Below are 24,150 nucleotides of genomic sequence, written 5' to 3'. Positions count from 1 at the left end.
TTGTCTGTAGTTCATATTAATTTTTACTGTAGAGTTTTAGCCACTTTAAAACATGCCAAGAAAAGCCACAAAGAATGCAAAATGGTGAAAGAAAAACTATGTAACAATGGAAACATGAGTGGGTTTGAAACTCATGACTGGAAAATTTTGTAACTCAATGGCTTGCTAACTACAGGAATGTTTATGAAAAAAGGAACTAAAAGCAATTTTGAAGAGAATTAAGAATAAAAATATTTCTTAATAAGTCTTTGGTACCATTGTAAATGAAGTGACAGATGAAAGAATAAATGGTGTCATACATTTACAGTGTTTTTATTGTAATATTATCATCTTTTATTTTATGTTATCACTAACGCCTGGATTTCCATTCACCAAATTGAAACATATGTTATTCATAAGAACATCTGAATCTGAACAACCTGTATAGTTCTAGGGGCCATTAGCGATGGTTACTTTGGTTTCTTCCCTCAGCATGTTCCAAAAGCAATGTCTGAATAGGATCTTTAATAGAAAATTCCACTTTAAAATGTAAGAATGTCATTGGTGAATATCGGGTTGTTGCGATACCAAAATTTTTATTCGATTTCGATACCATAAAAAAGTATTGCGATACTCGATACCATTCGATACCACACAAAAAAAATAGAACAGCAAAAAAGCCACATGCTTTCCACATTAAAAAAGAATGGCAAATCGCTCATTTATTTATTTTTCTGTTCCTGCGTTCACCGCATAGGAGATTTTTTTAATATTTTAATAGTTTGGACTTTTCGGACGTGGCGATATGTGATTTATTTATTTATTGTTTATATATTTTATATGTAAAACTGGGAAAGGGGGTGAATTATACTTAATATTTTGGTGTGTTTTTTTTCAAATCTTTTTTTTTTTACTTTGTATTTGATCACTATTAGCCCACTTAGGTCTAATTCATGCTCTATTAGGGTGAATAGGATCTCACACTCTCCCTGCTGCCCTGTGCATAGTACACACAGCAGCAGGGAGGTTACCATGGCAGCCAGGGCTTCAGTAGAGTCCTGGCTGCCATGGTAACCGATCGGAGCCCCAGGATTACACTGCTGTGGCTCCGATTAGAAGCTGCCACTGCCACCAATAAAGAGGAGAAGAGGAGACCCTGTTGCCACTGCCACCTATGATTTTAATACTGGGGGGATTGAGGGGAGGAGGCACACTGCGCCACCAATGATTTTAATACTGGACCAATGAAAGGTCCTTTACTATCATTGGTGGTGCAGTGCGCCCACCCCTCCCCCGCCCTTCTCTTTTCTTATTGGCAGCAGCGACGGCACAGGGTGGAGGGAGAGAGTTACTCATTCTCCTCTGTGCTGCTGAGGGAACATGAGCGCACTGACAGCAGCGCACTCCATGTTCTCTGATGCTAGGCTGCGCAGTAGGGCAGCCTAGTATCGATAAATGTCAAATTCCAGTATCGTATCGATACCGGGACAAAGGTATTGATTAGGTATCGATAGTTCGATACCCGCAACAACCCTAGGTGAATATGTGAAAATATGAGACATTTGGGGATTTGCTAAATTCTAATACAAAATTATAGATGTGCATTGAAATCCCTGCATAGTTTTAGTGTGAACTACTTTATTAACTTTTTAGAATTCTGCTTGTTCTCTTGGGGGGTATGACCACACTTCACCCATAACAGAAAAGCCTCTCCTTGTCTCCATGGCATGGCTGCTTAGAAGGATCTGAAAATGCCCTTTTTTTTTATGAATAGCTTAATATACAGGATGGCCCACAAAAAAGAAGCCGGCCTCAAACGATAGTATGACAAAATGAATGAGCAAGCAAATTGTTCTTTTTAAATTACCCACAAATCACAAAAAGATGGTGAAAGTGGTCCCTGTTCAGGTCTCTGCATCTTTGGGCATGTCGGATTATGATGGGTGATACTGCTTGCAGCTCTTCAACAGTGATGCTGCGGATAGTTCATCCAGGGAATGTGGATTGTGAGCGGACACTTTCTTTTTTTTCCCACAGACAGAAATGGCATGTGGACAAGTCTGGGGAACTAAGTTGCCATAACCCCTCGCTCACAGTTCGCTGCTCCGTAAACAGTTCATGAACCCATGAGGTGTGGCATGTTGTCCCATCTTGTTGGAAAAAGCAGGACATTTTTTCTTCTGCAACATCGCTGGTGAAGAGCTGCAAGCTGTATCAGCCAACATAATCCAATGTGCCCGAAGAGGCATAAACATGAACTGCGACCATTTTTAGCATCTTTTCTGACTTGTGGGTAATTGAAAAAAAACAATCCACTTGCTCGTTCATATTGTCATACTATCACTGGAGGTGGGCTACTTTTTCATGGGCCACCCTGTATTACCCTTGTAACTGCTATGGAACCTATGAAGAAAAAGCCCTCAAGGTCATGTTGCCTCCATCACCTGTCCAATAGGTAATTTGGAACAGGAAAGGGATTCCTGTGTTGACAAGCCTAAGCAATGGGTGGAGGAACTATCCTGAGTATCAACAAGGGTGAAACATTATAGTTCAGGCAAGGTAGGTGGTGTTGTCAAGTATTGGGGGACTTATTTTTAGCATGTAGGCGCTAAATAATAGGAATTCTTTTTCTTGAGTTTGGATACCCGCAGATGACATGACCATGAGGCTGATGAGGCAGCAGAAATACAAGGGGAACTCCATGCCAAATAACAGAGTGTGCATATAACCTATGTGCCTACTGTATGTGGTGACTGACCAATAAATATGTTCCTACAAAATACTGTACATTACAATATATGCATGTTAACCCCTTCTACCCCGGGCCGGTTTTCGCCCTTCTGCCCAGGCCATTTTTGACATGTCACTTTATGTAGTAATAGCTTTGGAACACTTATTTATCCAAGCCATTCTGATATTGTTTTCTCGTGACACGTATTTCATAATAGTTATAAATTTGAGTCAATATTTTTCATCTTTATTTATAAAAAATAACAAATTTACCAAAAATGTAAAAAAATTAGCAATTTTCTAAATCTCAATTTCTCTGCTTTTAAAACAGAAAGTGATACCTCATAAAATATTTATTACTTAACATTCCCCACATGTCTACTTTGTGTTGGCATCATTTTGTAAATGTCATTTTATAAAAATTTCCAAAACTCACTTTTTAAGGACCAGTTCAGGTCTGAAGTCACTTTGTGGGTCTTACACAGTGGACCCCTGCCCCCCATAAATGACCCCATTGTAAAAACTACACCCCTCAAAAAAACTGATTTTACAAACTTTGTTAACACTTTAGGTGTTTCACAAGAATTAAGGGAACACGGCAGGGCGCAGAAGAAAAGTCCATGTCGTGTTTGGAAGGCAGGTTTCGCTGGACTGGTTTTTAGATGCCATGTCCCATTTGAAGCCCCCCTGATGCACCCTTACAGTAGAAACCCCCAAAAAGTGACCCCATTTTGAAAACTAGGAGATAAGGTGGCAGTTTTATTAGTACTATTTTAGGGTACATCTGATTTTTAATTGCTCTATATAAATTTTTTTGTTTTGGCACAGTTTTTATTTTTTAAAACATTTATCTGAATGGTATTGGTACCATTTTTGGTTACATATGATTTTTAGATAATTCATTATTACACTTTATGGGGCAAGGTGACCACACACAGTTTTTATTTATTTATTTTTACAGCGTTCATCTGAGGGGTTAGGTTATGTGACATTTTTATAGAGCAGATGGTTACGGATGTGGCAATACCTAATATGTATACTTTTTCTTATTTAAGTTTTACACAATAATAGCATTTTTGAAACCAAAACAATGATGTTATAGTGTCTCCATAGTCTGAGAGCCATAGCTTTTTTTTTTTTTTGACCAATTGTCTTAGGTAGGATCTCATTTGTTGCAGGATGAGGTGACGTTTTGATTGGTACTATTTTGGGGGGCATATGCCTTTTTAGATCGCCTTTTTTTTTTAACGGTGTTCACCTTAGGCAATACCTAATATGTATACTTTTTTTATTTATTTCACTTTAACACAATAATAGCAGTTTTGAAGCAAAAAAAATCATATTTTAGTGTCTCTATTGTCTGAGAGTCATAGTTTTTTTATTTCTTGACCGATTGTCTTCTCATTTTTAGCGAGATGAGGTGACGGTTTGAATTGTACTATTTTGGAGGGCATACGCCTTTTTGATCGCTTTGTGACGCAATTTTTGTAATGCAAAGTGACAAAAAATTGCTTTTTTTGGCAGTTTTTATTTATTGAACGGTGTTCATCTGACGGGTTAAGTCGTGTGATATTTTTATAGAGCTGGTTGTTATGGACACAGCGATACCTAATATGTATACTTTTTATTTATTTATTTCACTTTAACACAATAATAGCATATTTGAAACAAAAAAATGATGTTTTAATATCTCCATGTTCTGAGAGCTATAGTTTTTTTTTTTTTAACGATTTTCTTATGTAGGGGCCCATTTTTTGCAGGATGAGGTGACTGTTTTATCGGTACCATTTTGATCGCTTGGTGTTGCACTTTTAGTGATGTAAAGCGACAAAAATGGCTTTTTTTGACAGTTTTTTTTAATATGTGTGTTTTTTCCTTTATTTTCAATTTTTTATTATAAAAAAGGGGTGTTTTTTTCTTCTTTTACTTGAAACTTAATTTTTTTTAATAAAAACACTTTTTTTTGCTTTTTTTTTTCAACTTTATTTCTGTCCCACTCTGGGACATCAACTTTTGAGGGTCTGATTCCCTGTGCAATGCATTACAATACATCTGTATTGTAATGCATTGCCTGTTAGTGTATTACACTGAGGCTGGATCTCCTCGGCCCCCGTAGAAGGCAGGTCCCGATGCCGTGCAAGCCATTGGGAAGCATGTGCATGGCATCGGGCTGCCTTGTCACCCATTGGGTCCCCACCACAGCAGCAGTCAGAATACATCAGGGACTGCCGGGCCCCTGCGGTTATTAGGCGTGCACCACTCCGGTGCCCGCACGATCACCATGACGTAATAGTACGTCAAAATGTGGCAAGTCAGTTGCCGCCATGACGTACTATTACATCATATGTCGGGAAGGGGTTAAATGGCTAATTGGTGGAAATATAGACCCAGCGTAAGGCCTTTTTCAAACAGTCAGTGTTTAGTCAGTGTTTTGATCAATGATTGCCATCAGTGATCATAAGCCAAAAGCAGGTCAAAAACACAGAACAGGTGCACATCTTTTCCTTAAGGCTACATGCACACGACCGTTGTGTGTTTTGCGGTCCGCAAATCGCAGATCCGCAAAACACGGATGGCGTCTGTGTGCATTGCGAAATTTGCAGAACGGCATGGACAGCCTTTAATATAACTGCCTATTCTTGTCCGCAAAGCGCGAACAAGAATAGCACAGGTTATTTTTTTTGCGGACCACGGAATGGAGCAACGGATGTGGACAGCACACGGAGTGCTGTCCACATCTTTTGCGGCCCCATTGAACTGAATGGGTCCTCATCCAAGCCGCCAAAACGGCGGCTCGGATGCGGACCAAATCAACGGCCGTATGCATGTAGCCTTGTACCTTATGTTTGGCAGAGATTTATCAAATCTGGTGCCCATAGCAATCAGGTTCCATTTCATTTTCAGAGCTGCTTTGGAAAGAGAATGTCGGAATATGATTGGTTTCTATGGACAACTAAGCCAGTTTCCCTATTTGTATTCCTGGTTTTTGGCTTGCAATCACTGATGGAAATCACTGACCAAACACTGACGTGTGAAAGAAGCCTAAGGACCGATCCCAAACATTGGCAGTCGTTGTGTGGCACACTTGCTCTTGCTTCTAGCAGAATAAAGAGAAAATAGATTTACCACTCCCCCGATATCATCCAGGTCGTAGTTGGGGTGAGCGAACTGCTGGTCAGACATACACAGCCCATGTGGAATTAGGTTTTCAGAATTTTTGAGGTAATTGGCAAAAATAGGTACAATTTGTATGTGACATGCTCCAGGTTCAAAAAGTTGCTGTATTGACCTTTGTGAATGTGGTTTTCCCTTTCACAGTGCATGTCTAGATGCTTACATATCGCATGTGCCATTTCCAAAAAAATATCAACTCCAAAAATGTCTGTAACAGTTTTTGTTATAGATATGCCATTTAGGCTTGAGATGCTGAGTCAGGCTAGAAAAGGAAACTGGAAATGTGATAACATTTTCACACTATAGCTTGATGCAATGTGGTGTTTCCCTTAGGCCTCATGCACACGACAGTTGTTTTTCTCGGCCTCCGTTCTGGTTTTTTTGCGGATAAGATGGGGACCCATTCATTTCAATGGGTCAGCAAAAAAATGCTGATAGTTCATCCGTTTGTGTTCCGCGTCCGTTGTCCGTGTTCCCCTTCAGCAAAAAAAAAAAGCATTTCCTACTTTTTCACATTTGCGGACAAGAATAGGCATTTGATGCAAGGGATCTGTGGAAAAAAAACGGATCCTCCAAAAAAAACAGATGCCGCATCCGTTTTTTTGGCGGATGCACAATTTGCGGATGCAAAAAACAACTGTCGTGTGCATGAGGCCTAATTGAAAGATGCACAAGTTCCTTTATTGTGATGAGGAACTCACAGATCAGTTATGAAAGACGTCTTGATTCTGCCTCTAACAAGAGGTCACAAGCCTAGGGGGGGCTGTATACAATGTGGTGTTTCCCTAATTGAAAAATGCACAAGTTCCTTTATTGTAATGAGGAACTCACAGATCAGTTATAAAAGACGTCTTGAGGGTGGGTTCACACTAGCGTTAGGGATTCCGTTATGGCTTTCTGTTATAACGGAAAATAACAGAATCCATAAGACGGAAGGACGGATCCGTTCTTCTGGCCATAGACTTGTATTATGACGGAATGCAAAATGCTCTCCGTCCTAATAGAAGTCTATGGAAATCAAAACGGTTCCATCTGGGTCCCGTTATACAAGACGGGACCCAGTCCTGTCAGGACATTGTTTTCCATCTTGCATAACGAGACCCAGATGTATCCGTTATGCTTTCCCATAGACTTCTATTACGACGGAAAGAAAACGGAATGCCTTTTAAAGCCTTCCGTTTTGCATTCTGTCTGGGCATTCCGTTATTTTCCATTATAACCATGTTATAACGGAAAGCCATAACGGAATCCCTAACGCTAGTGTGAACCCACCCTGATTTTGCCTCTAACCAGAGGTCACAAGCCTTGGGGGGGCCTGGATATGGTTTCAGTTATACACAGCTCTTTTGCTGCCCTTTTTTAGTATTTTTTTGGTTAAAGGGATTCTACAGTTTGTTTTAACTGATGATCTATTCTCTGGATAGATCATCAGCATCTGATCAGCGTGGGTCCGACACCCAGGACCCCCGCCGATAAGCTGTTTGAGAATACAGCGGCGCGGCCTTCTCACTGTTTACCGCTGGCCCAGTGACGTCACGACTAGTATAAACTGGCCTGGGCGCGGCTAAGCTCTGTTCACTTGAATGGAGCTTAGCCCCGCCCAAGCCAGTTGATACTAGTCATGACGTCACTGGGCCAGTGGTAAACAGTGAGAAGGCTGCGGCGCTCCTGGAGCGCCGCTGTCTTCTCAAACAGCTGATTGGCGGGGGTCCCGGGTGTCTGACCTCCGCTGATCAGATGCTGATGATTTATCCAGAGGATAGATCATCAGTTAAAACAAACTGTAGAACCCCTTTAACCAAAAAAACACTAAAAAAGACAGCAAAAGAGCTGTGTATAACTGAAACCATATACAGGCCTCTCAAGGCTTGTGATCTCTGGTTAGAGGCAGAATCAGGGTGGGTTCACACTAGCGTTAGGGATTCCGTTATGGCTGATAAACGGCTACGGCTACTACTTTAAAGCAAGGCACCATGAGTTGCGGGCCTGCAGGTGAGCTGACCCTGTAAAAGATTTGAGTTGCGGGCCTGCAGGTGAGCTGACCCTATAAAAGAGTTTAGGTTCGGGCCTGCTGGTGAGCTGACCCTGTAAAAGATTATATGCTAGTGCCTGCGGGTGAGCTGACCCTGTAAAAGATTTGAGTTGCAGGCCTGCAGGTGAGCTGACCCTGTAAAAGAGTTTAGGTTCGGGCCTGCTGGTGAGCTGACCCTGTAAAAGATTATATGCTAGTGCCTGCGGGTGAGCTGACCCTGTAAGACATTATATGCGAGGACCTGCAGCTGAGCTGACCCTCTAAAAAGTTCTATGCGAGGGCCTGCATGTGAGCTGACCCAGTAAAAGATTTTAGGTGCGGGCCTGCTGGTGAGCTGAGGTGGAACCGATAAACCAAACTTGATTTTGATGGCTGCATTAATTTGCAGGTGACCGTGATACAGCTCCACAGATGGTTTCCATCTGCATCTTTCTAAACAATCTATGGCCTCAGTCTTTTATCCAGACTTAGTCATTGTGCCACTCTGTGGCCTCCTCATGCTGCCATCTCCACACCATGTCACCTTGCCACTCATTTTTATCACCATGCTGCTGCTAATGCTGCTTCAAAGGCCTTAAACTGATCACCAGGCCCACAATTTAATTAAGGTTTTACACACAAAACCAAAGTAAAAAAAAATCGATTTTATAGGAAAAATGTATTGAAAACATTCTTTCCTGTATCACCACATTAAGTGACACATGTCAGATTTGCAAAAAATGGCCTGGTCCTTAAAGGGGTTGTCTCGCTTCAGCAAATAGCATTCACTATGTAGTGGAAGTTAATACAAGCCAATTACTAATGTATTGTTATTATACATATTGCTTCCTTTGCTGGCTGGATACATTTTCCCATCACATTATACACATCTAGTTTCCATGGTTACGACCACCCTGCAATCCATCATTAGTGGATGTGCTTGCACACTATAGAAGAAAGCATCGGCCTCTCCTATGGCCGGGACCGTGGTACGGCAAATAAGCTAGTGCTTTACATTAGTAAGTGCCTTGTATTAACTTTCTGTACATAATAAATGCTATTTGCTGAAGTGAGACAACCCCTTTAAGGTGAAATATGGCAGGGTTCTTAAGGGGTTAAGAGGCATTCCGTTTGTCACAGTAGCTTGCATTTAAAAAAACAACAACTTTTTTGACTGTAATATAATAGCAGTCAGTTGCCGGCACGCGCGTGTGTTTCATGCCCTGCAAGTTCACAGTGTCACCAGCGCAACTCATATCTCTGGTGTCAAATTCGATTCCATTTAAAGAAAAACAACAATTTTGACTGAATAAATAGCAGTCAGTTGCACACACGTGTTTGTGTGTTTAACCACCTCAGCTCCCCTACCAGACCACTTTTTACAACTCTGCACTACACTACTTTCACGGTTTATTGCGCGGTCATACAACTTACCACCCAAATGAATTTTACCTCCTTTTCTTCTCACTAATAGAGCTTTCATTTGGTGGTACTTCATTGCTGCTGACACTTTTTTTTGTTATTAATCGAAATTGACCGAAATTTTTGCAAAAAAATGAAATTTTTCACTTTCAATTGTAAAATTTTTCAAATAAAACTACATTTCTATATAAAATTTTTGCTAAATTTATTGTTCTACATGTCTTTGATAAAAAAAAATGCAATAAGTGCATATTTATTGGTTTGCGCAAAAGTTATAGCGTTTACAAACTATGGTAAAAAAATTAGAATTTCTGCATTTTGAAGCAGCTCTGACTTTCTGAGCACCTGTCATGTTTCCTGAGGTTCTACAATGCCCAGACAGTAAAAACACCCCACAAATGACCCCATTTCGGAAAGTAGACACCCTAAGGTATTCGCTGATGGGCATAGTGAGTTCATGGAATTTTTTTTTTTTTTTAATTTTTTTTTTTTTTACAAAGTCTAATATTCCACTAACTTGTGACAAAAAATACAATTTTCCATGAACTCACCATACCCCTCACGGAATACCTTGGGGTGTTTTCTTTCCAAAATGGGGTCACTTGTGGGGTATTTATACTGCCCTTGCATTTTAGGGGCCCTAAAGCGTGAAAAGAAGTCTGGAATCCAAATGCGTAAAAAATGCCCTGTGAAATCCTAAAGGTGCTCTTTAGAATTTGGGCCCCTTTGCGCACCTAGGCTGCAAAAAAGTGTCACATATGTGGTATCGCCGTACTCAGAAGAAGTAGGGCAATGTGTTTTGGGGTATATTTTTACATATACCCATACTGGGTGAGAGAAATATCTCTGTAAAAGACAACTTTTCCCATTTTTTTATACAAAGTTGTCATTTTACTGAGATATTTCCCTCACCCAGCATGGGTATATGTAAAAAGACACCCCAAAACACATTGCCCAACTTCTCCTGAGTACGGCGATACCACATGTGTGACACTTTTTTGCAGCCTAGGTGCGCAAAGGGGCCCAAATTCCAATGAGTATCTTTTAGGAGGGCATTTTTGGACATTTGGATTCCAGACTTCTTTTCACGCTTTAGGGCCCCTAAAATGCCAGGGCAGTATAAATACCACACATGTGACCCCACTTTGGAAAGAAGACACCCCAAGGTATTCCATGAGGGGCATGGCGAGTTCATAGAAGATTTTTTTTTTTTGGCACAAGTTAGCGGAAATTGATTTTTTGGGTTTTTTTCTCACAAAGTCTCCCTTTCCGCTAACTTGGGACAAAAAGTTAAATCTTTCATGGAATCAATATGCCCCTCAGCAAATACCTTGGGGTGTCTTCTTTCCAAAATGGGGTCATTTGTGGGGTGTTTGTACTGCCCTGGCATTTGAGGGTCTCCGCAATCATTACATGTATGGCCAGCATTAGGAGTTTCTGCTATTCTCCTTGAATTGAGCATACGGGTAATGAGATTTTTTTTTCCGTTCAGCCTCTGGGCTGAAAGAAAAAATGAACGGCACAGATTTCTTCATTCGCATCAATCAATGTTGATGAAAAAATCACTGCCAGGACATAGGAACTCCGCCCAACATCCAAACTCACTCAGCTCGTATGCCCTGGCAAACCAGATTTCTCCATTCACATCAATCGATGTGGATGAATAAATCATTGCCGGGATTTTTTTTATTTTTTTATATACAAAGTGTTTGCCAAAGCATATGAACACCGCCCCTCAGCTCATATGCCTCAGCAAACGTATCTTTTTTACTGCAGAGGAGAAATCTCGTCTTGCAGCGCCGCATACACCGACTTTTGTGTAATCTGACAGCAGCGCAATGCTTCTGTCAGAATGCACATCAGTGCTGCAGCTGGTTCATCGGTTGGTCCACCTAGAAGGTAAAAAAACAAAACAAAACAAAAAAAACAGGCCACAACGCAATCAATTTATTAACATTAACTTTATATAACATTTGAAACAGAACATTAACTTTTATAAACTTTGTTGAACTTTTGGAACATTAACTTTTTTGCTTACCTGTGATTTTTTTTTTTTTTTTTTACCATTATAGGACAAACCTCTCCTTCCCCATGGGACAATGTGCAAAGCGCAAATCGCCCAGAGATGTGGCGAAGTACATTATGCACTTTGTCCCAGGTGAAAGGAGAGGTTTGCAGCAGCTGTGAGTGAAAGGACCCTGTCCTGTGTCACACAATCCCTATGCTAATAGTGTACCTGTGTGTGGTACTTCCGGAAACACTCCCCTAAGCATAGGGCAAGGTGGTCAGGGCAGTCAGGACAGAAATAGCGGGTGTCACGCCTTATTCCACTCCTGCTACAGACACAACATCTTTTTCGGGGTGGCGCTTGGGTTGAGGTACCAACAACGACATTGGGGAAATGTCGCTCGTGTAGACGGCTCACTACACTGGTGGATGGGGCCACGGAACCTCCTGGATACAGGAGGTTCTCGATGATCTCTTCCTGAAATTTGAGGAAGGATCCTGTTCTCCCAGCCTTACTGTAGAGAACAAAACTATTGTACATAGACAATTGAATTAAATATACAGACACCTTCTTATACCAGCATCTGGTGCGGCGGGACACTAAATAAGGAGCCAACATCTGGTCATTGAAGTCCACCCCTCCCATGAGCAAATTATATTTGTGGACCGAGAGCGGCTTTTCAATGACACTGGTTGCTCGTTCTATTTGGATTGTCGTGTCTGCGTAAATGGAGGAGAGCATGTAAACGTCACGCTTGTCTCTCCATTTCACCGCGAGCAGTTCTTCGTTACACAAGGCTGCCCTCTCCCCCCTTGCAAGATGGGTGGTAACGAGCCGTTGGGGGAAGCCCACGCTAGGTCGCGCGGTGCCCCAGCAGCCAATCTGTTCTATAAACAAATGCCTGAAGAGGGGCACACTTGTGTAGAAATTGTCCACATAAAGATGGTACCCCTTGCCAAATAAGGGTGACACCAAGTCCCAGACTGTCTTCCCACTGCTCCCCAGGTAGTCAGGGCAACCTACCGGCTCCAGGGTCTGATCTCTACCCTCATAGACTCTAAATTTGTGCGTATAGCCTGTGGCCCTTTCACAGAGCTTATACAATTTGACCCCATACGGGCGCGCTTGCTTGGGATGTATTGTTTGAAGCTAAGGCGCCCGGTAAAATGTATCAGGGACTCGTCTATGCAGATGTTTTGCTCAGGGGTATACAAATCTGCAAATTTGGTGTTAAGGTGGTTTATGAGGGGCCGAATTTTGTGGAGCCGGTCAAAAGCTGGGTGGCCTCTGGGACGAGAGGTGCTTTTGTCACTAAAGTGCAGGAAACGCAGGATGGTCTCAAATTGTGTCCTGGACATGGCAGCAGAGAACATGGGAATGTGATGAATTGGGTGGACCAATATGACCGCAATTCATGCTTTTTTGTCAGGCCCATGTTGAGGAGAAGGCCCAGAAAAGTTTTAAATTCGGAAACTTGGACGGGTTTCCACTGGAAAGACTGGGCATAAAAGCTTCCCGGGTTGGCGGCTATAAATTGAGTGGCATACCGATTTTTTTCTGCCACGACTAAGTCCAAGAGCTCCGCAGTCAAGAACAGCTCAAAAAACTCCAGTGCCGATCCGATCTGAGCTGTCTCAACCCGAACTCCAGACAGGGTGGTGAAAGGGGGAACTACTGGTGTGGCTGAAGTTGGGGGCTGCCAATCAGGGTTTGCCAGCACCTCAGGGACTCTAGGGGCTCTACGGGCATACACCAGCAGCGCAGCCCATCCTGGACCTAGTACCAGCACTGCCATAGAACATGGTGAAGTGGCGAGCACCAGAAGGGCAGTTAAAGCTGGTACGGTGGCACGTGCATTAGTTCCCCCGTCGCAGCCACCGTACCAGCTTCAACTGCCCTTCTGGTGCTCGCCACTTCACCATGTTCTACGGCAGTGCTGGTACTAGGTCCAGGATGGGCTGCTGGTGTATGCCTCACCACGTAATCCGACAGCGCCAGCCCCACTCTGCTGCCCTTGAAGCGGTTCCTGCGCAACCTGTGGTCTAGCAACACGGGGCCAGGTACGCCTGGTGGTATCAGGGACCTCAACCTCATCGTCCGAACTTTGGGTCAGACTGCCACTGCTTTCTACAGGTTCGTATTCTGACCCGCTGGATTCGTAAGATGAGGGTTCCCATTCCTCATCTGACTGGGTGAGAAGCCTGTAGGCCTCTTCAGAAGAATACCCCTTATTTGCCATTTGGTCAACAAAATTTAGGGGGTATTCCCTGAGACTACCCAAGAAAAAAAGCTGTCTTACAAATGGGAGGCTAGCGAAGTACAGGAAGCCGCTGCGATTGACAAAAAATATCAAAACTGATTTTTTTTTTATCGCCACAGCGCTTGTGAAGTGATTGTGCAGTGATAAAAAAAATTATAATATTTTGTCACTGCGGTGGGGCGGGCGTGGGTGAACACACGTGTGGGCGACCGATCAGGCGTGATCGGGCAAACACTGCGTTTTGGGTGGAGGGCGAGCTAAGGTGACACTAATACTATTATAGATCTGACTGTGATCAGTTCTGATCACTTACAGATACTATAAAAGTACCAATGCTGATTAGCGATACGCTAATCAGCGAATCAGTGACTGCGGTGCGGTGGGCTGGGCGCTAACTGACACTAACTACCTACCAAAGGGGCCTAAACTAATCTAAACCTAACAGTCAATACTAGTGGGGGAAAAAAGTGACAGTTTACACTGATCACTTTTTTCCCTTTCACTAGTGATTGACAGGGGTGATCAAGGGGTTAATTGGGGTGATGGGGGGGTGATCTGGGGCTAAATGTCTTGTGTTTTGTGTACTTACAGTGATGTGTGCTCTCTGCTGGATCCAACCGATGAAAAGGAACCAGCATAGAGCACAGAAGCCATTTAACACATTATATTTATAAATATAATGTGTTATATGGCTTCTGATTCGATTTTTTGAAAATCACCAGCCTGTCAGCGATGATCATTGGCTGGCAGGCTGGTGACGAACTCCTCCTTTAACTTTTGCCGGCCCGCATTGCGCATGCGCGGGCCGGCTATGCGCCTAATCTCGCGTCTCGCGAGATGACGCATCGGCGCGTCAAGGAGGAATGAATCGAATGCCTCCGGAACGCAATCCTGCGTTAGGCGGTCCGGAGGCGGTTAAGGCCCAGCTGCAAGTGCATAGTGTCACTTCAGCGCCATTCATATCTGGTGTCACATTCGATTCCATTTAAAGAAAAACAACAATTTTGACTGTGAATAAATAGCAGTCAGTTGCACACACGTTTTTGTGTGTTTAAGGCCCAGCTGCAAGAACATAGTGTCACTTCAGCGCAACTCATATCTGGGTCACATTCGATTCCATTTAAAGAAAAACAACAATTTTGACTGTGAATAAATAGCAGTCAGTTGCACACACGTTTTTGTGTGTTTAAGGCCCAGCTGCAAGAACATAGTGTCACTTAAGCGCAACTCATATCTGGTGTTACATTCGATTACATTTAAAGAAAAACAACAATTTTGACTGTGAATAAATAGCAGTCAGTTGCACACACGTGTTTGTGTGTTTAAGGCCCAGCTGCAAGTCCATAGTGTCACTTCAGCGCAACTCATATCTGGTGTTACATTCGATTCCATTTAAAGAAAAACAACAATTTTGACTGTGAATAAATAGCAGTCAGTTGCACACACGTGTTTGTGTGTTTAAGGCCCAGCTGCAAGCGTATAGTGTCACTTCAGCGCAACTCATATCTGGTGTCACATTCGATTCCATTTAATGAAAAACAACAATTTTGACTGTGAATAAATAGCAGTCAGTTGCACACACGTGTTTGTGTGTTTAAGGCCCAGCTGCAAGTCCATAGTGTCACTTCAGCGCTACTCATATCTCGTGTCACAGTAGCTTGCACGCATAGTACAACTTAACTAATCTAAAAAAATGACAGGCAGAGGCAGGCCACCCCGCAGGGGCCGTCGTGGTCGTGGTGCTGTGATTCCCTTTGGCCCTAGAATAATGCCCAGTGTTCAGAGGCCACGTACCCTGAACTCGAAAAGTTCTGAGGACATAGTTGACTGGCTAACACAGGACACCCAATCTTCTACAGCTTCCGCTCGGAACCTTGACGCACCATCCTCCTCCAGCTCAGCTTTGGGCACCTTTCAAGTTACCACTCTCCCGCCTGCCGCCACCACCAACACTAGCACCACAGCCGCTTCACTTGATCTGTCAGAGGAGTTATTTACACATCAGTTGGAAGAAATGAGTGATGCGCAACCATTATTGCCAGAGGATGTAGATAACAGGGATATGTCTCAGTCAGGCAGCATTACACACATGACGCACAGTGTGATGATGATGATGATGTTGTACCCGCTGCTGCTTCCTTTGCTGAGTTGTCAGATACAAGTGAAGCGGTTGATGATGGCGATGTGTCGTGGATGTCACCTGGGTGCCCACTCGAAGAGAAGAAGAACAGGGGGAAAGTTCAGATGGGGAGACAGAGAGGAGGAGGAGATGAGTTGGAAGCAGGGGGAGGTCATCGCAAGGAGCTAGTGGCACAGTCAGACAGCATGCATCGGCACCCGGTTTCAGCCAGACAGCACGCCAATCAACGCATGCTGTTGCCACCACCAGAATGCCGTCATTGCAGAGCTCAGCAGTGTGGCATTTTTTTGGTGTGTCTGCCTCTGACAACAGCGATGCCATTTGCAACCTGTGCCAAAAAAAACGGAGTCCAACACCCACCTAGGTACAACTGCTTTGCGAAGGCACATGATCGCACATCACAAACGCCTATGGGATCAACACATGAGTACAAGCAGCACACAAACTCAAAGCCGCTATCCTCCTCTTGGTCCAGCATCTTCAGCCACATCAACCACTGCTGTCCTCCTTGCCCCCTCTCAACCATCCGCCACTCCGTCTCTTGCCTTGAGCAGTTCCTGCTCATCTGCCCACAGTCAGGTGTCTGTCAAGGACATGTTTGAGCGTAAAAAGCCAATGTCACAAAGTCACCCCCTTGCCTGGAGTCTGACAGCTGGCTTGTCTGAACTCTTAGCCCGCCAGCTTTTACCATACAAGCTGGTGGAGTCTGAGGCCTTCAAAAAATTTGTAGCTATTGGGACACAAAAGGCAATCCCCAACCTGTACTCGATTGTGCAAAAGGAAGTAATGGCATGTCTGGCACACAGTGTTGGGGCAAGGGTCCATCTGACCACTAATACCTGGTCTGCAAAGCATGGTCAGGGCAGGTATATCACCTACACTGCGCATTGGGTAAACCTGCTGACAGCTGCCAAGAATGGAATGCGTGGCTCTGCAGAGGAGTTGGTGACACCGCCACGACTTGCAGGCAGGCCTGCTGCCACCTCCTCTACTCCTCCTACTCCATCCTCTTCCATAACCTCCTCGGCTGAGTCCTCTTCTGTTGCTGTGTCTTGCTCCACATCAACGGCACCCCCCCAGCTCCCCAGGGGCTATTCCACATCCCGGATACAACAGTGTCACGCCGTCTTGGGGTTGACTTGCCTGAAAGCAGAGAGTCACACCGGACCAGCACTCCGGTCCGCCCTGAACGCACAGGTGGATCAGTGGCTGACTCCGCACCAACTGGAGATCGGCAAAGTGGTGTGTGACAACGGAAGCAATTTGTTGGCGGCATTGAATTTGGGCAAGTTGACACATGTGCCGTGCATGGCACATGTGTGTAATCTGATCGTACCACGCTTTGTGCATAACTACCCAGTCTTACAGGACGTCCTCAAGCAGGTCAGGAAGGTGTGTGGCCATTTCAGGCGTTCCTACACGGCCATGGCGCACTTTTCAGATATCCAGTGGCAAAACAACATGCCAGTGAGGCGTTTGATTTGCGACAGCCCGACACGTTGGAATTCAACACTCCTAATGTTCGACCGCCTGCTCCAACAAGAATAAGCCGTCAACGAATATTTGTATGACCGGGGTGCTAGGACAGCCTCTGCGGAGCTGGGAATTTTTTTGCCACGTTACTGGACGCTCATGCGCAATGCCTGTAGGCTCATGCGTCCTTTTGAGGAGGTGACAAACCTAGTCAGTCGCACCAAAGGCACCATCAGCAACATCATCCCATTTGTTTTCTTCCTGGAGCGTGCCCTGCGAAGAGTGATGGATCAGGCCGTAGATAAGCGTGAAGAGGAAGAGGAAGAGTTGTGGTCACCATCACCACCAGAAACAGCCTTATCAGCATCGCTTGCTGGACCTGCGGCAACGCTGGAAGAGGGGTGTGAGGAAGAGGAGTCAGAGGAGGAATGTGGCTTTGAGGAGGAGGAGGAGGAAGACCAACCACAACAGGCATCCCAGGGTGCTCGTTGTCACCTATCTGGTACCCGTGGTGTTGTACGTGGCTGGGGGGAAGAACATACCTTCAGTGAGATCACTGAGGACGAGGAACGGGACATGAGTAGCTCGACCTTGTGCTCCAACCTTGTGCAAATGGGGTCTTTCATGCTGTCATGCCTGTTGAGGGACCCTCGTATAAAAAGGCTGAAGGAGAACGACCTGTACTGGGTGGCCACGCTACTAGACCCCCAGTATAAGCAGAAAGTGCCTGAAATCTTACCGAATTACAGGACACGTCTGCTACAGCAGCGGCTGCAACAATACCTAATTTTTCAGGCATGTGTACATGCCTAATTTTTCTGGCCTCTGGTGCTGCACTGTGGCTGCAAAAACAAAACAAAAAAAAGGCACATACATGTGTAAATTCCCCTTCGTGATCGTTACCTTGTTGTGGTGAAGGGACTTGCGTATCACAATGAAGCGACCTCCTCTATGAGTGTGTTGGCAATGGCAATGTTGGCACACCCCAAATGATAAGGTCGTTGCTTCATTGTGAACAGACCAAAAGCGATCGGCTGGATAATTTTGCATAGAAAAAACATTAATTTTCTTTGTGATAATCTAAGGTGATCATTAAAGCCTACTAGGCCAACAATGGGCCCACACTGCAGAATCATTGTTTTCTGGGTCACTTAACTGCCACTGAACTACCTCAGCACTACCATAGGCTTTGAAAAACCGCCATCGCCTGCAATCTGTCCGCCTGTATCATCAAGAAATTGTTTATGGCCTTTGTCTGTTCATATTGTCGGTCCAACATAAGAAGCGTGTAGTACCAATCCGTGGAAAAGTTGCATATGAGCCGATGTTGGGGAACGCCATTCCACCTTTGCAGCTCAAGGAGGATGTGATTTTCAGTGCCTGAAGTGCATGCACAGTTTTCTGGTCATTTTCAGGATGTCTTGCAGATTGGTGGAAGACTTAAGGAACCTCTTTACAATCAGACCTCCTTGATGCAGCGCCGACACCATGGTTCCAATGTTGAGTTGTTAAGTAGAAAGCCAGGATTCGATTTCTTAATAAAAGACGTGGAGCAGTTCCTTCCTTGTGTGACTCCATTTACCCAGGCAAACTAGGTGCAGAACAGCGTGACACCGCCGTGCCCTGCACATGTGGTATGCTGGAGGAGCACTGTAAATTGTCCCTGCAGTGGAGGCTGAGGACATGGTGGAGGATGAGGAGGCAGAGGCAAACATTGTCGCAGGATCAACGTATTGAGAACCTGGAGGTGGTTGCAGCGTCACCTGACCAAGTTGCTGGTGTGGCTGGACAGGAACCACATTTACCCAGTGGGCCGTAAAGGACATATATTGTCCTTGACCATAGTTACAGCTCCACACGTCGGCGCTGCTGTGCACTTTGGCGGACACTGACAGGTTCAAGGACTGGCCCACTTTCTGTTCAACATAGATGTGCAGGGCTGGTACTGCCTTTTTTGCTAAGAAATTACGGCTTGGGACTCTCCACCTTGGCTCGGCACAAGCCATCAGTTCTATGAAAGGTGCAGAGTCCACCACTTGGAAAGGGAGGGACTGCAGCTCCAGCAACTTGGCCAGAAGCACATTCAGCTTCTGTGCCATTGGATGAGTGGACAGATACTGTTGTCTCTTGGAAATCGCTTCAGTGATCGATTGCTGATGAAATGAGTGATGAGGAGTAAGAGAACGAGGAGCAAGAGCATCAGGACCAGTACCTCTGCACAGCTACTTTCCAGGCAGGTAGGCTCCTTCGAAGGGGGCGTTCTACCACAGGCATGTTTGGCTACCGACCTCCCACTGCTGCCACCCTGCTGACTCACGGCCATGCTACCACTTTGCTCGCTCAGCTGCTGCCTCACTCGCAAGCTGCCACACTCTTCTCCTGATGAAGCCCCTCCTTCACCTGGCTCCCAAGTGCAATCGGCTATATCATCATCATCCGCTGCTGTCTGGACGTCACTCATGTCCCCCTCAACATTCTCAGTGCCAGGAGCCTGACCGCTCGCAACACCAGCTCTCACTTGACTCTAATCATCACTACTTGCCCGCCTATCAGAGGAAGTGGCCAATGTCTCCTCCAGATCTTGGGTGGGCAGTAGCTGCTGACTGTCCTCTAGTAGCTCTTTCTCGCTGAAAAGTAGAGCCAAACCTACGGCATATAATACTTCTCGCACTGAGGGAACAGAAAACTACAGAGGCAGGTTGAGGACAGTTGGGAGCACAGGGCCTGCTCCTGAGCCATACCAACTAAGCGTCGTGTCAGGGGAACCCACCGACTCTTGGCTAGGGGTGTGTGATGTCACTTGTGACAAAGTCGACGACTGAGTCAACCATTCAAGTAATGCTGGGTTGCTGGTCAAGACATGACCACTATATGACACTGGGAGCTCAGGCCTCTTGCTGCGACTCCTGCTGCCACCCTGCCTTCTTTTGCTGCTACTTGTGCCTTCGCCAGAAACATTTTGGCCACTGCCTGTTCCCTTTGAAGGGCCTGCAACTTGTCTGTCTGAAATACTGTAAAATAAAAGAATTTAATTAAAAGCAAATTAATACACCCCAAAAATGTCTATAAAACAATGTACGTTCATCACTGAATGGCTAATAACACGCACTTATTTTTCTTATCAATACACCACAAAAATGTCTATGAAACAATGTACGTTCCCCACAAAACCGGTAACACACACTTTTTTTCTTATTAATACACCACAAAAATGTCTATAAACAATGTACGTTCACAGCTGAACGGCTAATAAGACGTACTATTTTTTCTTATTAATATACCACAAAAATGTCTATAAAACAATGTACGTTCACCACTGAACAGCTAATTAGATGTACTTTTTTTTCTTATTAATACACCACAAAAATGTTTATAAAGAAATGCACATTCATCGCAAAACAGTTAATAAAACATACATATAGTTACAACATGTAAATTGCTGTATCACACAGCACTTGCTCCCCAATAACAAGCAAGGTTTGCTGGAATTACTGAGCTATAATATAGTGCAAACCTAAAAACAGCAGTATAACAGCAATTTGGATCCCCAATTAGTGCAGCAAGGTGTAATAGAATCGCTCCTATTACCTAGGCTGTACACTCCCCTATTGGACCCTGTTCTCCTTTTATAGTATAGATAATGCCTCCCTATCCTTTTCCTACACCTTGAATTATCTTTCCCTGAACTTGTAAATCTTTTTTCAGCACAATAAAGTCTTTCCTAGCACTGTCCCTAGCGCCTGCCACATCTCTCCCTGCACTAACTACACTGGAAAATGGCGGAATCTAAGATGGCAGAGGCTATTTATAGGGCTGTGACATCACAGGGGCTGGCTGTCTGCTGACTGGCTGCATGCATGGCATTTTGGGTGATCCCGCCTTCCTAGAGTTCTTTGTGCCATGTCCTAACATGTGCCGCAACCATTTTAGCAAAAAATGTGATTTGTTACCGCGAAGCTTGAGGAAATTTGACTTCGGTGGGAATCGAACTTTTCCTGAAATTCGGATTAAATTCCAACTCGAGTCAACTTCGATTCGTTCATCTCTAATGATGACGTCATTGCGTGATCCTAGCATGATCGCGTCTTTGTCACCACATGATTACGCTGGGAGAGCGCGGTGATATAATTACTCTCAGCAAAGATCTTTCGACAGGTCTTTTTCAATCAAGAGAGGAGCAGACTACCTCTGCGCGAGCAAGTGAATGAGGTGAGTGAGGTTTTTTTTTAACCCAAAAGGCCATATTGCACTAGTGTATTAGTGGTTTTTTTTTACAGCAGTTAGACGAGTGCACTTCTATCTAAGCGGCTGTTAAAAACAGTCCCATTGATTTTGACAAATTCATTGGTAACTAATCAAATTTCTTGTCAAACTTCGGCATAGCTGCCAAATTGAATTTTTCAAAACATCGCTCATCTGTTATAACAACCATTAAAAGCAAGTCATTTCTTTATGGCTTTATGGAATATCTAGCATAGACTAATTATAGTGAAAGCCTTAGGCTGGGTTCACACGAGCGTGTCCGGATTAGTTCCGGATGCGTCCCGGTGTGTTGCGGCAAACCCGCGCGAGTAGGAATGCAATTGCAGTCAGTTTTGACTGCGATTGCGTTCCGATGTTCAGTTTTTATCGTGCGTGTGCAATGTGTTTTGCACGCGCGTGATAAAAAACCGACTGTGGTACCCAGACCCGAACTTCTTCACAGAAGTTCAGGTTTGGGTTCGGTGTTCTGTAGATGTTATTATTTTCCCTTATAACATGGTTATAAGGGAAAATAATAGCATTCTGAAAACAGAATGCATAGTAAGTGATCAGTTGAGGGTTAAAAAAAATTAAAAAAATTAACTCACCTTCTCCGTTTGTTCGCGTAAGTCCCGGTCTCTTCTTTACTTCTCAAAAGATGAACTATGGGCTAAAGGACCTTTGGTGACGTCAGATCACATGCTCCAATTACATGGTCCATCACCGCGGTGATGGACCCTGTGATTGGAGCATGTGATCTGACGTCACCAAAGGTCCTTTAGCCCATAGTTCATCTTTTTAAAGAACTAAAGACCGGGAGAACTACGCGAACAAGAGGACAAGGTGAGTTATTTTTTTAAATTTTTTAACCCTCAATTGATCACCTACTAAGCATTCTGTATTCAGAATGCTATTATTTTCCCTTATAACCATGTTATAAGGGAAAATATTACAGTGTATAGACAGTCACCTAGCAACCGTGCGTGAAAATCGCACCGCATCCGCACTTGCTTGCGGATGCATGCGATTTTCACGCAACCCCATTCACTTCTATGGGGCCTGCGTTGCGTGAAAAACGCAGAATATAGAGCATGCTGCGATTTTCACGCAACGCATAAGTGATGCGTGAAAATCATCGCTCATCTGAACAGCCCCATTGAAATGAATGGGTCCAGATTTCCGCGCGGGTGCAATGCGGTAGGTGAACGCATTGCACCCGCACTGAATCTGGACCCATTCATTTCAATGGGGCTGTTCAGATGAGCGATGATTTTCACGCATCACCTATGCGTTGCGTGAAAATCGCAGCATGCTCTATATTCTGCGTTTTTCACGCAACGCAGGCCCCATAGAAGTGAATGGGGTTGCGTGAAAATCGCATGCATCCGCAAGCAAGTGCGGATGCGGTGCGATTTTCACGCACGGTTGCTAGGTGACTGTCTATACACTGTAATATTTTCCCTTATAACATGGTTATAAGGGAAAATAATAGCATTCTGAATACAGAATGCTTAGTAGGTGATCAATTGAGGGTTAAAAAATAAAAAAAATTAACTCACCTTGTCCTCTTGTTCGCGTAGTTCTCCCGGTCTTTAGTTCTTTAAAAAGATGAACTATGGGCTAAAGGACCTTTGGTGACGTCAGATCACATGCTCCAATCACAGGGTCCATCACCGCGGTGATGGACCATGTAATTGGAGCATGTGATCTGACGTCACCAAAGGTCCTTTAGCCCATAGTTCATCTTTTGAGAAGTAAAGAAGAGACCGGGACTTACGCGAACAAACGGAGAAGGTGAGTTAATTTTTTTTATTTTTTTTAACCCTCAACTGATCACTTACTATGCATTCTGTTTTCAGAATGCTATTATTTTCCCTTATAACCATGTTATAAGGGAAAATAATAACATCTACAGAACACCGAACCCAAACCTGAACTTCTGTGAAGAAGTTCGGGTCTGGGTACCACAGTCGGTTTTTTATCACGCGCGTGCAAAACACATTGCACACGCACGATAAAAACTGAACATCGGAACGCAATCGCAGTCAAAACTGACTGCAATTGCATTCCTACTCGCGCGGGTTTGCCGCAACACACCGGGACGCATCCGGAACTAATCCGGACACGCTCGTGTGAACCCAGCCTTACACTTCCTTCCAAGAATCCCTATTAGAATGACTGCTCTGGACCCTATGTGGATTCTCCAGGATATCTACTTTCGGTGACCACAACAGAGCCCTACACATAATGTAATGAGCAGACAGTATTTACACTATGTACTGTATATTGATTATACACTGAGACATATTTATTAAACTGTCTAAAAGAAAAGCGGTCTGTGTTGCTGTTATTAACCAATCACAGCACCACTTCCACTGATTAAAAGCAGAGTTTGAAATTAAAGATGTGCTTTTATTGGTTGTTATGGGCAACAACGTTTTTATTAGGCAGTTTCATTATGTCTAGTACAGGGTATGAAGGTGGCAGTGCATGACTTCTATCTTCAGTGTTCTTTGAATCTCTGAATCATCCACCACCGGACTTTGAGGCTACACTTTGGGAAGTGGTGACATATAGCCATACATATGACCGCTGCATGGTATGGTTGATCACTTCTTTGCTTTTCTCCATGGCAACATAATTTTTTTATTAGCATTTACAGTCTTTTGTTTATTTATGTGTGTTTATTTATTTATTTATTTGTTTAATTA

The sequence above is a fragment of the Bufo bufo genome, chromosome 4, assembly GCF_905171765.1.
Source record: "Bufo bufo chromosome 4, aBufBuf1.1, whole genome shotgun sequence".
NCBI lineage: Eukaryota > Metazoa > Chordata > Amphibia > Anura > Bufonidae > Bufo > Bufo bufo.
This window is presented reverse-complemented; position numbering follows the sequence as displayed.